The 15,989-nt window shown below is 33.6% G+C and overlaps 1 protein-coding gene and 1 long non-coding RNA gene across 10 annotated transcripts in view; both read right to left on the bottom strand.

Annotated features, from left to right (window-relative positions):
* LOC126876482 (potassium channel subfamily T member 2) overlaps window positions 1-15,989 on the bottom strand; it is a 202,654-nt gene that overhangs the window by 126,646 nt on the left and 60,019 nt on the right. The window lies entirely within an intron of this gene.
* The window catches only part of LOC126876650 (uncharacterized), a 47,491-nt gene that overhangs the window by 13,054 nt on the left and 18,448 nt on the right, over window positions 1-15,989 (bottom strand). For 2 of the 3 annotated variants that reach the window (XR_007694402.1, XR_007694406.1), the window contains exon 2: window positions 10,328-10,890. This is a non-coding gene — a long non-coding RNA (uncharacterized LOC126876650). Of the gene's footprint in view, window positions 1-10,261; window positions 10,891-15,989 lie in introns of all 3 variants that reach the window. The other variant, XR_007694405.1, reaches the window with a different exon arrangement.

The raw sequence follows: 15,989 nt of genomic DNA on the forward strand, positions 1-15,989 counted from the left end.
CATCGTGACGGTATTCATATTCAAGAGCCATTCCGAAGCTGACTATGAAAACAACCGATGCTTTTTATTCTTAAAATGCCGTACATCGGTAGTTCTCAACCAATGGTACATGATACGTAAAAAATTTGCACAATATACGCTATACAAAATTTTACTATCCAAAATTATTAGTCCTACATGTAAAATATATTATCTTCGTTCTTAGTTAAAATCTTTTATCTACCATTTCGAGATTGAGGAAAATTGCGGTTTTATTACCTTGTTTGTGTAACCTTTGTTTTTCTTCATTTAACTTAAAATACTTATTGTTAGTCATTATTTCACAACTGAGAAGATAGAAAATACAACTAATTTCAAACGTTCTACCACATTTCGAAAGATGAATAAGACAGGGTACTTTAACTAAGGAAATATTTTTTAGTTTAATACTATTAATGCAGTATATTTTTTTTTTTTTTTTTTTTTTTTTTTTTTTTTTTTTTTTTTTTTTTTTTTTTTTTAGTGATACTACAATTTTTTAATTTGGATTTTTGTGCTTGATAATAAAAAGATGGACAACTTTCGCTATGTATCATTAAACAGTCTATCCCCTCCAATCTCTTTTTTACTTCCCATTTGTCAATCACAATCCTAGAAATACGTCAAAGAAACATTTCCCTGTTTAACGACAAGGATCAGGATTTCTATACGAGAGAAGCAACATATATTCCGTGGTAGAATCGTTTTCAGCACGAAGTAACACGTATCACCGCAACTGTTTCGGGCCATTTAGCTCTTGCCATCTGCTTCGGCCTCCTCTCAAGAGATACGGAGGGAAACCTGAGAGTGGATTCGACCTATTTAAGAAGCTTCTTGCCACTTCCGGACGCTTCTACAGGAACGCGAACTTCGCCCTTACGATTGGCACGCACGTGCTGTTCTATGTCCCGTAAAAATCTACCCAGAAGGGATAAACGCGCATCGAATTGAAACAGTCCATTTTGTGTCCCAACTCGCTATCGGTTTAAACCGCGTATCATATGTTAGAACACGACGATTTTGGTTCGCTAAGCTATTAAATGAGACGCGTCGTGTAGAGACTCGAAGACCCACCAAATTTGCAATAAATGTTTGGACTAAATATAGCGTTTTCACGTTTCATTCTATACAGCGTGTTTCCTACTTTTCCTACTTTTCCGGCAGAACTGTAGGACCATAATGTGGTGAAAATAAGAAAAACATATTATATGTAGTTTTGCTGGGAACGGTTTATTACAAAAAATGAGAGACACATTATGAAAACAAAAGTTATATACTCTTTGTGTATTTTTCTGTGGAAGTTCGTAGAAATTTGTATCTCAAAATTCAGTACGTATCTGTATGCATAATGTTAATAACATTGTCATATTTTTTGCGTTCTATGCAAACGATCTATGGAGATGTACTCGTACATGAAGAGTTGACGCTATTTGGAAAAGACATTTAATTTTTTTGTTTTACAACATTTCGATCCGATGCGGTTTAGAGAGAACCGGAAGAATCGAATTATCTTTTCATAGAGTTCGATCTGATTTAACACAGCTCGAACGACTAACCTTTTAAAAATTCACACGTGAACTATTGAACTATTTGAAATTTAAGTGTTTTTCGTGTATTTTTCTTGGGCTTGCACTTTGACATACGTTATTCCCGGAATTTAATTATCGATTGTCGGAGCTGTTTTTTCTTTATTCTCCATTTTATGGAAAAATTGGATAGAAGCTACTCCATATGAAATGAAGTAATAATATCGAGTTTCGAGAATTTCCTTCAATACATCGTATTAGAAAGAATTCTTCTCAATTTCACCTTCGATACATACGTTAGTATCTATCGATCTCTTACTTCGTGTTTAAAGACGTGCATGCAGATATATTTATAAGTAAAATAAAAAAATGTTTTGAAACGAATAAAAATTTCTTTCAAGATTTAGCTATTACATGTCAGAAAATATCTTATTATTTCTACTGGGTTTCTACGCTTGAAATCAATTTTCTATTTTTCCTTATGGGCAGTATTTCCTTCTATACGGTTTTCTTTTACATCGTTTCTTTAGGAGCGTATCTACAGTGTAAAAATAGAACCAGGTGTAGCAGCATTGTATGTATTTTAATCTGTTGACCGAGAAAACCGAATTAACTCGTCCCTCTCGGTTTCTTAAATATAATAATTTCTCTATGTATCAATTCCCTTTTAATAGAGCAATATTATTTGAAAGTAATCATTTAATGATCAATTTCAGCAGGGTTAGGGAGTAACTCATTTCATGTACCTGAAAAATAAATAAGCTGAAACATCTTATTACTATTTATACAGGGTCTTCCTGGAGAGGCAATTCATAACCATAAAACACTTAAACTGTTCACTCTCCAACTCTCAGATCTTCCTATTCCCTAGTGAGGGATACGAAATTGGGGCCGACGAATTTTCTTTTTTTTTTTTTTTTTTTTTTTTTTTTTTTTTTTTTTTTTTTTTTTTTTTTTTTGAGACACTGATACTACTCGAAGGAACTCGCAAATGCCAAAAAACATTTAGAAGCATTCGTGCATGTTCGTATTTCACGTATTTACTAATTGGTTGTAAACGTTCGCGGGTATGGAATAGATCGAATTCAATATAGTCTGGGAAATTTAAGTCAACAGTAAGATTCCAATATTCAAGATATTCAGAATATTGGAGAAGATTAGCCTCGGTGATTGCATTTACGAAATTGTTAATTCAAACAAGTCGATTTGATTAAGTTTCGAAACTTAGATCGAGTGGGTACTAAAATTTGTAAGTGTACTTGTAACTGTTCGGATTAACTGTTATTTCACGGTTAATGGGCCAATGTAAACGTAAGATATATCGTTCCCATCTATCAGTATTTCCTTATTTATACATTTACGACCGAATCCGTGGAATTCGCAGAAGGGACGATACAAGAGACAAAGTTCATCATTTAAGGAAACTTGGATAAAGTTAAAGTTAGCTAAAAGAAAGTCTGTATTTTTAAACACTGAAATACGTTTCCATGTGTAGTTATATGGAAGGAATTTGGAAGTTTGTACCAAAATCCCTAAAATAAATACGAATGTTACGCGTCGTTCCTTATACTTATCTCGCTACTGAAAAAAGAACATGCAGCAACACATTTTTTTAACCGAGCTTCTTATCTACGATATTTCTCGAAGCTTTTATACACTAGAATAAAGTTTTCAGAACTTCATACGTATATACCAAGAATACGTTTTACAAAACTTCAACAACCTAATTTAGTACTGCTTATCTCCGAATTTATTATAAACGATTCGAGAATTTTCCGCATCAATAATCGCTATAATTTTATGTATCTTTAACGTTATTCCCATTTCTCGCTTACTTGTACCACCAGTGGATACGTGGCTTTAGACGTATCGCGTATCGTGACACGATAATGGAATTGCCGGAATATCGGTTGTAAATACGTTCACCTCGATAATGGAGAAAATTAAACGGATTATACCGAACTGTTCTTTGCTTCACGCTACATCGCTTCCGTATAAGTTAGCGACAGTAACCTAAAAGTTCCACCACATGAATCGGAGACTCTAAACAAGTTCCTGGAAACCTTTGACAAAGTGATCACGGACTTCTACCTAACCCAGGTCCCACAGTTTGTTAGAACTTCACTTGTTTCGTGTGATCGTGCTGAGATATGTAACTTATCGGCCAAGGGAATAAGGATTACGCGAAAGTGGCAGTACATTATATTGGCTATCTTAGGAGAACGATCATGATCGACCCAGTAGAATCGTTCGAGATGAAGTTTAATATTTTTGAATTGTTGGATCGTATGAAATGTAAATTTCAGTCAATGATTCTGTACTTGAGAACCGGATTAATCTACGTCCATTTTCTTTCAAATTAAATCACAATGAAATCAAGGAATTAGATTATAGTTGCAAATCATCTTCTTAATATAGAAACTTTTTAGAAACTTTTTTAACAGTATTTTCTACCTATATTTCGTAAAGTACAACGATATTATGTACAGAGAATTATAAAATACACTGAAACTTTCCTAATTACAAGCTGTCGACATCAGCAGACAAATCGAGTAAGCGAAAGCTACGAGAGAGACATGGCGTTCGGTTGTGGTGAAATTAACACGTGTCGTGCGTTACCTTAGAGCACATAGTAATAATGTACCTTCCAAGGCAATGCCGATGCTCCCGTTTATTGACTCTTCTTCCAGAGTATGGTTGCACAATTATTTACTGTAAAACATTGACCTGATTCAGAGTTCTTGCACACAACAGTTTATATTGAAACACTTTGTTAATGAAATTGAAGCTCAATTTGCGTATTCAACGACGTTGCATATTCAACGAAAGTTATATACAGTGGAACCTTGATTACCATAACATTGATTAATGGAAAATTTGAGTATGACTCTTTGTAAGAAAGATTGAAAAATAAACATAGAAACTGGGAAAAATTGTTATATTTTTATTCAACAGTTTTTACATCAGTTTAATATTAATATTTATAAAATAGTTTTAAATTAAATTAAAAATTTTAAATTAATTACTTACGCTACATTAACTACGAATAGGTTTAATTATTTACGCCGCATTAGCTATTATTAGTATACCTGGTTAAAATCATAAATTGAATATTATAATTTTCGGAAAAGGTTAGTTCATTGTACAAATTTTAGCAGCTAAAATGTTTTAAATTATTTATTATGCAAGTGAAATGAATATTAAAATATGAATTGGTAATTGAAATAGGTTAAAATAGCCCTTAGGTTAAACTATTTCAAAATGATCTTTCTTCACATGTATGTAAAAAAGTTAGATAACCTGAACAAAGGGTATCATGATTAGCTCTGATAATCAATGTTTTACTGTCTTATAAAATAACTTTATTCTGTCCTACAATCAAACGATCAAATTTTATCGAGACTCTTTCGAGTTTGATATAAAGATTGCATAATATTCAATAAGAAATAGATTTCCCTTTCTAATTTTCGAATAACAGATATCATGATTAGCTCTGATAATCAATGTTTTACTGTCTTATAAAATAACTCTATCCTATCCTACAATCAAAAGATCAAATTTTATCGAGACTCTTTCGAGTTTGATATAAAGATTGCGTAATACTCGATAAGAAATAGATTTTCCTTTCTTTTTCTTCCAACGCGGAATCGAAACATAAAACAGGTACAACTATCGTAAAATCAGTCTGGATGCGAATTATATGACATCGTGGATGCACTCAATTGGCTTAATGTCTCGAATCGTCGGACAACTCAAACAGGAAAGGAACGCGCCTTGGTAACACGTATGAAAATCGAGATTGAGGGTTAAATAATTTCAATCGTGCTTGTAACATTTAAATTTCTAGAAATCTTAAGACATTGATCGGAATATTTAATTTCTAAAATTGCCAAAGTATCGAGGAGAGTATTTAATTTCTAAAAATTATAAAGGACGAACCAAAATATTTCAAGAATTAATTTTATTGTAGATGAAATAAATATTTCAGATTTTAATGAATTATCCAACATCATCGAATCACTAAATCTTTCCTCGTGAGAGTAATGGAAAGAAAAGTGAAATAAATATCGTAGTTGTATAGGGCAAACAAATTGCATTCTAAAAAATGTATAGCGTATCCCAATCATAATAAAGCTTTCTATACGAAAAAAGGAACATGGCTGTTGTCGCGACTAGAAATTGCTTCGAGTCTGTCAGCGTGAAATTTGTCAAAGTGTTTAACTACTGAAATAACTGAAAATCCTTTTAAAGACCAGGTGAAATTCACCTTGTGGAAAATTGCTGTTTCTCGCGTAATTACAACTTTCAACGCGACAAATTTTCAACATGCAAAAACCAGAAACGCTGTCCAACGGTCCTTTAAAAATTGTTAGAAATCTATTAACGTACTATAAAGGCTCGTTGAACGATCTTTGATGGATTCAAATCGGCGAGAATGTCTGATATTATTACGTTCCAACAAAAATGCTTTGATTTGAAGAAAAACAATTTCTTTGGTTCAAAGAACGATTTGAAAATCCAACAATCGATTCATTTATTACAATTATTGATTTCTTATCACCACGTCAAATTGCTATCAAGGAACGAATTAGAATTTAATTTCCAATGCTACAATTAAGAGATTGAGCGATCTACGATATTTCAAACACCCGATTGTCAAATGAATTCTCCGACAAATCCGTAATTCTCTGCCAATTCCTCCATCACCACACCAGAAACAGGAATGACATCGACCAATAAAATATCGGATCAGTTGTCAAACTCGAGGATCAAAGTGAATAGTCCGATCTGTCTGAGACCTAAGCTACTTGTACGTGCAAATCTAATCCACCGATCTGCTGGAAGTTTCATGCGGATCGCTCAAGTTCGTAAATAACTAGTTGAAATTCCAAACTTTCTAGTCTCAAAATAACACGAAATCTCGGACCTATTCTTACCCAAGCTCCTTCGAAATCTCAAGCGTTCGCATAATCATGTTAACGATAAGAATCGCGAGCACAAGAGGGAAAATATTGCCCTGTTACATTTAGGATGACGAGAAGCCACTGGCGTTCTATTTTCTCGGAAACAACGCGAGTAGGAAGCCTCGCCACGAATCACGCCTGCCATCGTGAACGTGCGCAGATTTACGAGCGAGGAGTCTTGAGAATTCCCTGTAACGGATACGGAAAAGTCGAAACGAACCAGGCATAGGAACATGACGGGATACATGGCGAAAACGAGAAAGACGAGAGAAGCTAAATTAGTTTGGTGCTTTCCATGCCGCAATGCAGGCGCCTACTTGTTAACTGGACTGTTTGGTTCGAGTTCTTGGACATTCGAGAAATACACGCAATACCAACGTTCTCGCGTGTACACGAGAATTCGCATGACGATTCGCGTTTCCAGAATCGAGAAGACGTTGTTTTTTAGTTTCAGCGGGCACTGAACTGCACTCAGTTCTCGACGTGGACGGAATATTTGTTATTTTTGAGAACATGGAAATTTCGCGTTGCGTGTACGGACACAAGTTTTAAGATACAGAGAGATTTTTCTGTTTTATAGGTCGAAGTAATTTTGAACGAGTGGACTTGGTAAGTTTGGCAATGTAAATGATTGTACATCTAGTGATTTTGTTGAACAGATGTTCGATAAAATCTCGCTTATTTAAAGTGTATGGAACATTGTTTGTTATTAAAATGAGATTAAAAAATTCTGTTTTGAATTTTAATATTGTTCTTGCTAAACAGTATAATTGTATTGAGTAAGTATAACGTTCTTGCGAATAGCTTTTAACAAGAAGGAAGGATAGAAATTATGAAAAAACAGGTCACAGCCTGACAAACAATATAACTTGTGCAATGATACGAAATAATATAGCGAAACGAGGATGGTATTCTAGAGGCAGTGTACAGCCAGACGAAAAACCGAAAAAGTAATAATCACTTCTAATTTAAAGCACAGTAGAAAAAGCTCACGTACCACCAATATCGAAGGCTTCCACTTTAGTTCACGAAGTAAAGAAACTTTGGAAATATAATCAATACTTGAGAGACTCGACATCTTCTGTACAATAGGGTCTGACATATCGTAATATCATCTCTCAAATTGGCAAACACATACAAGCACGACCGTAACAGTTCTCGAATTAATACGTCAGATTTTCCGGACTAGTTAATACAGGCTGGTTAATTAACGTCCACCGTTGTCACTCTGTTTGCCTGATTATTGCGATGAATGCAGTATACTGAAGAACGTGTATACTGCAATAATCCGAGAATTTGTAAATATTGAACATTTTATATCGCTAAATTATTTCCGTGAAGCAATTTTTTGGAGAATAATATATTCGACGTTTAAAGGAAAGAAATGTATTAGATTCAGAGCACGATGATATTTTTATAACGAATCGTTTAACTTAAATTTTCTACATTTTTCTATATATAATAAATTTACATCTTGTACATATTTTCAAAATCTTTCAAGATGTGTTTATTGTTTGGAATATGTACTTGTTAATGAGAGAAAGTTTGTTTTACTTCACGTTGCTTTACGGCTGAGAGCTTGAGTCTAAAAAGCCTTTAGCAAAGACTTACAAGTACCAAGGAAACAGTATATTCCTAGTAATTCGAAGAACGACGAACTTTCTGCGTCGGCATAATTAGCGCGAAGCTAAGATCTGTATTATAGTGAGAAATGAAACTGTCGAGCTAAATTACAGGTCAAAAATGAGAAACGAACGTTTGTCAAACGACAACGAAATTGCGTTCTACGATCGTTGTTCCAACGAAAATTTACTATTTGTCAATTTTCAGGAATTTGGTTTCTTTAAATTTCTATTATAAAAATATCGTTCACATGCTCCATTAGTAATCATTTTTATCAGAGCATTATACGATATCAAATATAGTTGTTAAATTATTAGAGAACTATGTACCCTTATAACGTGCAAGTAAAATATATTCTAGAAACAGCATGATCTTTTCACCGAGTTTTACGATTCGTAAATTCAAATCCGATACGAATACTAAAATACCAGAAATATTAAGCCAAACTAAATATAATAGATGCACGAAACGAACGCAAGTATCGCACGATGGGTTACATATCTCTTTGAGAAAATAAATTTCAACAAATTCAAATAACAGATACGTTTAAATATCATTCGGAGTTAAGTATTTATTTATCCAAGTTCGAGGATTTAAGCAATAATAAGCGAAAACGTTTGACTACGTAAAATAAACTAGGTGACAATAAAATAAAAATGTTATCTGCCGCAATCGTTTGAAATACTGAGAGATTGAAGAAAAATATGTATCCATATTCAGTATAATAAATAATGTTATTCAAATTCCACATATATTGGGTACTTGTATGAAAAGATACTACGTAGTAGAAAAATTAACAATGGAAATACTGGAGAATATAAATACAAAGGAATATAAAGGTCTTCTTAGAACATAGCGTATCTATTTTGCGAATCAAAAAATAATATTTTAAAAAATATGAAAGTGAAATTGTATAAAATTACATATATAAAATATGTATAAAATTTACATTCATAAAAATGTATTTAAATCCTACAAAATCTATAATCGTAGTTTTAATATTAATTTTAACAAATTTTTAACTATTTTAATTGTGTGTGACAGGTTCTTATACAACAGTTATATAAAAAATTTTGTTTATCTGGTATTATGGGAAATATGATAAACAGAAGATAAAATTCAAAATGAAAGAATTCCCTTTTAAAAATGAAGAAACGATCAATTCCCTCAACACGGAAATACAACTAAATGATTTCACAGAAAAATCCCTCTATTTCTTTACAAACAAAATTAAAAATTACAAAAAATTACAAACAAAGCTATTTAGAATCAGAAATCAGTATTGTACAGTCGAAAAAAGTAAATTATATCGTTCTTCTCGCACGAAAAAAAAAAAAAAAAAAATAAATAAACGTGACCAGGAAAGAAGTTCGCAGGTGCTTAACCTGTCAATTCGATAATATCGATCGGTATTCCGGTATACTAGGCAATGTTAAACGAGGTTTCGTGTTCTCGTTAGAGTGTAAACGTAATTTTAAAAACTAACACCAGTAACGATAAAATTGAACGTTTTAACCAAATCTTGGGGAACCATGGTTTAATAAAGGACAAACGTTTGCATTCCAAATATTGACAGAAGAAAAAAGCACGTCATTCCTAAAGAACTGTAGATATTTCGATACGACAAATGAACAACACAGCATGCAAAGCAGACATATTAACCCTTTCGCGCACGAAAACTTCGTACATTCGCATCAAATATAGCAAAGGCAACGTAATTGAAATCGACAACGCGTGCAGTTCGAATTATTTCGAATTAAAGCGCAAACTTATTAACCATATCGAGTTCAATCATTTCGAGGAAAATATCTGAAAATAAAAAACGAAGCATTAAAATCCCAAAGGAACAAATTTAATCATAAAATTCCAAGCTATCTCGAATCTAATTATATCCGAAGAGAGTGGTCTCTATTGCGAAAGACATTTTTAAAATAAGGTATTAAAGCTTCAAAAAGCTCGTGCATTAAATCCTTGATCAAAGAACAAGCGGAAAGGGATGTTTCAAGAGGCACGTGAAAGGGTTAAAAACAAGAGAACTTTCGTTCTCGTTCTCAATCCATTTCGAACTCGCTGTTTGACGTGCACGCGTGCAGCTGTGTGCGATATTAATTCAGGAATACACCAACTTACACTCAAGACATTTCGTGCAACAAGTATTATAACACACTTCGTTCTGAACGTGGCTGTGCACAATACCTGCCGATCGTTTCGCACTTAACACTTTGAACGCTTTGCTTTTTTTTTAATACACCGTTGATAATACGAAGCAATTGTATTCGGGAGAGTCACCTCGGTGTGTCGTTTTTCAATAATTAAGAAATCTCTTCGAAGTTCGATGCTATCGAGCTTAACAAGCTCGCGGATAATCTTCAGCAGGTTCGATATTGCATTTATAAAGATTTCAAAAATATCAAGACTTCGCGATAGTCTTTTTATTTTCTTCTTTCTTTCTTGTTCCTTTTCCTTCTGTCTTTCTCTCTGTATTAATTGACTGATTTTTCCTTTACAGAATGGCCCCAGTGAATTATCAAAGATTAGATACAGATCGGTATATATATAAATCGAGATATGCTTTGATAGAAACTACGAATCATTTTCTTCCGTTTTGAACAAATGTTTCTCTTCTCGTTGGTCCATGCGTTGTACCTTGGATGGTCGATCGTAGATTACAACAATTTCATAAAAGGATGAAAATTCGTCGGAATTTAAAAGACTCGAGGTCTCGGGTCGATCTTTTGCTTTCTTTACTTGCACTCCAACTGTAACGCAGATTATGTTTCTCTTGAATGACTTTGTACACGTTAAAGGTTCATCTTCACTGTTGTAACGTACAACGTTAATAATTCATCGATGTATAACACATTTGATCGAATTAAAATAAAATATGCACATACATATGTGAATGTTAAGTTTAGCTAACAGGTGGAAAGAAGAAGGCTATCTTTTCGAAAATTCTTCTCGAAAGAAATTACAAGCTCTAAAGTAGTTTCAATAATTTGTTAATCCGCGCCTTTTGATTACTTGCTAATGTTAATTTTTCGATTGGCTGCTGATGTTTCCATGGCTAGAACAATACATTAAAGTTCGATACATGGAATGGATTATTGTGATGAACAAGAGAGTGTTCTATGGGGAGGCGTAAGTGCAAGTCAAAGTGGGTAGTAAGTAGGTACATACTCGAGCGCAATAGTAAAGGGATGTTGTCAAACGTGTTTCCATTCACCAAAGAGTAGGACGTTTACGGAATACGTGAGCCCAAATCGATCGGAAACGCATAGCAAAAGACAAACTAAAACTGTCTTCTGTAACTGAATATTTGGAGAAAATGGCACACGTTGAAATCTAACTGTTATGAACCTGTTAAGTTGCACATAGATTAGATGGAGAAATCAAATAAAATTCATAACTTTTTCTACGTATGTTTGAAGACAAAATGTGAGAGAAAAAGCAGATATAAAGATTCTTCGACGAAACGTTCCAAGGGTTTTCATTGTTATTTCTGTCTTTAGAGTTTCTTAAAAATTACGAGTTCTTGTTGTTATATCAAGGACGGTTTATTTGGTCAAGCGATCTTTAGTGAAATAACAGCTTCTAAAGAGTCAATCGAGATTCCCATTTCGAAGTCCTAAGAGAGAGGTTCGGATCAAAGAATCCAATACGATCAAAGAGTTATGCAATGCCAGGAATTACTTGCTTTTCCTAGAAAAACAGAACCTTGTCGTCTTGGTTCTTCTTTGACATATACGTAACCGATGGAAAATTTTATATAAATATAAAATACTGGGCGTGCTACGTTTGAGTTTCAGTTATTTGAATTTCGCAGAGGAGACAAACACCTCGTATGAAGTAAAAAATTCGCAAATGTAGAAAATAATATCGTAAATATAGAAAAAGAAGATAGAAAATAAATAAACGTGGAAACAAAACGTGAAAGAGATAAAGTTTTGAGAGCAAAAAATGATACATTTCGATATAAAATAATCGCATTGTATGTAATTTCCTAAGTACCCTAAAAAAGATTAAAAAATAATGATTTCGTTGCTCGACTAAAATGTCCAAGTTATATTTCAGTCTAAAGCTTTCTCCAACTCGTGATAGTACCAGTATATTATTATTACGCTTCTTATATTTCTTCCTATTTACGTACCACTGAAACGTCACTCGTGTTTTTTATCACTGAGTCGGTCCTTTTATTATTTACATCGTGGAATTATAATTACGAAAGGAAATACAAATTTAAAGCAAAACGAAAGAGGAGAGTAAAAAGAAATCAATGATAAAAGAATTTATCTTCTCGTATTTACTATTAATCACTGATATTTGAGCAAAACATCGAATTACACGTATAATATGGACGATTAGTTAAATTATCGCAAATTAGAGAAAGATTTATTGTACGGAACGTCAATGAAAGTAATTATTTAAAACATTCCTAGCGATCAGATCAAAAGCAGAGCAACAAAACATTTGGAAACCTATTTAATCAAAATTCTACTTTGTTTAAATCGGAACTCGTTAAATTCACCGGTTGCGGCCAATGTTCACGATAAAACATTGAAATTACCTTCAACTCAGAAATCACAAAGATCCATTTATTTCTGCCTGTGATTACAACCGACCCTTCTGTTTCCACAAAGCTTCATTAAATTGATCGAATTACAGAAAAGGACAGATAACCATTTCACGATATGACAGATGATCGTGACATTTCTTGCCAGGACACCGTACCTAAAACGTCTTCTAATCCGCTAATAGAAAGTAGATTTGATATAAAAGCAATTCTAGTCGCGTCATTGCGATTCGGAGATAAAAATTTGTCATAGCAGCGGCTTTCCATTTGACCGATGAAACACGAATTTCGATTGGCAGTACTGGCCACAGTGTTTTATTTTTGTACGATCTAGCTAAAACCTTTGAAATTGAATCGCGTTTACTCATCTCCTTTTACGATTTATTTCCATGATTCGTACGACGGTTTCGTATTTCTTCATTTATTTTAATAATTCGACCGATTAATTTGCTTTTTAAATAGAGATGCCTCGAATCGGAGGATTCAATAATAATCTGAGAGATCCTTTTTCATCAATTCATCGCTATTTCTAAACGATGTCGCAGTTATTTGATTTGCGTTTAATCTACAACCGGTATGTTATTTTATCTGCGGTTAAATAAGCATAATTTATGGTTATACAATAACTTCCTGGTATTTATTTCCAGCATTGGCCATCCTTTTTTGCTTCAAATAGGAAATACGGGTATTATAAATCATAAACTCGATGAAACTTTAGATAACAAATAATGTGCAAAGAAATCGGTGGTTCATTCGTGCACAAACTAGGTAAAGATTATCATATCTAGATTAACGCTTAACACACTATGTTTATCTTGCATCGCTCTTAATCTACAGCCAGATTTTACAGAAATGAATACGTAGGAGATATACGTAACAGATAACGAAGGGATGGACAAGAAACTTTCGTGTTATTGAATATTTACTTCGAGTCCCGGAAACGGGCATGAAGTTCTAGAACTTTCATTCTAAACTTCAACATCCATGGAAATTTGATTATCTATATATCGTAGAATGTCAGTACCTGCTGAGATCTATCTGTAGACAGCAGAATTTGGATTGCAGACTTTTAAATCTCAATACTCACAGAAATTTGATTCCGAATACCTGAAAGTTCGAAATGTCAAGGTCTCCAGGATTTTGATTCCAGATACCAGAATCCTGAGAAACCCGATTCCGAAACCCAGAATTTTGATCTCAAGCATCGAAACTCTGAAAGATCTAATTTCAAATCCCAAATCTCTTAAAATCCAGATTCGTGTATCATAGTGCAGATTAAAAAATGTCTAAAAACTGAAATGCGCGCTTCAGACGCTAAATGGAAAATTCGAAACCTCCGTGATCGTCTCGAATTCCGGATTCTAAATTGCCTTAATCTCTGAGAATACTCTCGGAATACTGAATAACCCTAATACCGAAACTAGTATAATTGTTACAATCTCCTACCAGCAGTTCTTAGTTGCTTCGACTTTAACGTTAACCTTTCTGGGCGTTAGGAAATTACTATCCCATAATTATAGATTCTTCTTTTAGGTTTGTATTCACTTTGATAAATTTTATTTCCGTTCAGTGCGCTGGTACTGATCTATATCATGAATTTTAAATGAAACGTAAGTTTGATTATAATTTGCATCTCTGATACTGCCTTTCCAACATTATGAAAATTTAATGTTCTTCTTATCCTATAAAAGAAGTTGCTTGGAATCTTCTTTTCTTCTTTCCAATCGGTTTACATAAATATTTTTACATGCAAACCGATTGCAATTGCATCTATCCACGATTGTTGTATTTTTAACTATTTTAATAATTGCGTAATATAATATTGATAATACCGTCGTAAAACATTAATAACAATAATTCTAGTCTTAATACGAGTAATGGTACTAATGATACAGTCAATTATATTTATAAAATGAGCCTGACGCTTACATAAAAAAGAACAACTATTTATTCGCTTCTCAACTGCAATACTTACGATTATATATTGCACAGCGTATGCTAGATTTTCAACAACTTTTAGACTGTTACAGATATCAAAAACCTCGTATCGCGTCAACAGCGAACAAAGAACCTCAATTAGAGGAATGGAATTTATTCGGAAATTTCGTCGTGTGCCACACTCTTACACAAACTTTTAATATAGATCTTTCGCAAGAACCATTTTGTTAAGTACTTTACAAACTTCTGTCTCGTGAACTTTTATTTTTATATAATAAAGCTTGAATCACAACTTTGAATTACTTCCATCGTGTTCCTTTCATATCTTCCACGAATATGTCAAGCTCGGATGTCACACTTCTACGGGAACCATTCCGATACTCTTTTTTAATCCAAGTTCGCGGTAACGAATTACAGATGGCAGACGGTATCCGATACGAAGTCGAGACTCATCCGGAGAAGGGACGTAATCACAGGATCCAGGTCAAACGGGACTGTGATTACGACTTTCGATCTGTTTTGCACTTTCCATGCGGACTGATCGTTTCCTCTAATTAGTGTGCGTTTCGGTGCACCACAAACGACGACTGTCTACTAATCTTGCGTAGGATATACTGGTAAGAGGAAGAGAAATGGAGAGAGAGAGAGAGAGAAAGAGAGAGAGAAGATCAGATTAATCGTAAACCCTTTCATCTGACACGTACATCCTTGTATACTCCTGCACGAGGAGTAGCGTGAAAGACGACGTACTGGAGAATCCAAAAGTGTTACATTAAATTAAAGCTGGAGAACAAGCTACAACTTCATCCTTAACGAACCTGTCCTGCGCGACAATAGACGATGGATGAGAGAACGAAGATAGTTTTTAGATTATCTTGTTGACTTTATTATATTGTGCACGTTGCAGGAATCGAGCTCCAACGAGGAAATTATCGGCACTCTTCTGGCTCTTGTTAGTTTAATTACATAAAGTTACTCTTTGCCGCTCTTCTTTTCTTATCGTTCTGTTGATCCAGAATTTTCAATCGATTGTAGTGTATTAATTATTTTAGTTTTAATACGCGATCTATACTGTTAATCATGGGAAAGATAACTTTCGATACAGAATCACGTCAACACTGAATTACGCACCTTTGACTTTTCTTACCTTAATTACATAAAGTGTCTCTTTATTATCCTTGACCAACATACTTTGATACGAGCAGTTCTAAAATTTATTGAAGTTTTTTAAAACGAAACAAAATTGATGTCTTCTGTAGACAATCGAACATTGGCGTTTTGAAATTCTGAAATCTTTCTTCTAGATACGTTTGATTAATAATAACAATTTCCAAACAATGACAGCTATTA

This window comes from Bombus huntii, chromosome 2, assembly GCF_024542735.1.
Source record: "Bombus huntii isolate Logan2020A chromosome 2, iyBomHunt1.1, whole genome shotgun sequence".
NCBI lineage: Eukaryota > Metazoa > Arthropoda > Insecta > Hymenoptera > Apidae > Bombus > Bombus huntii.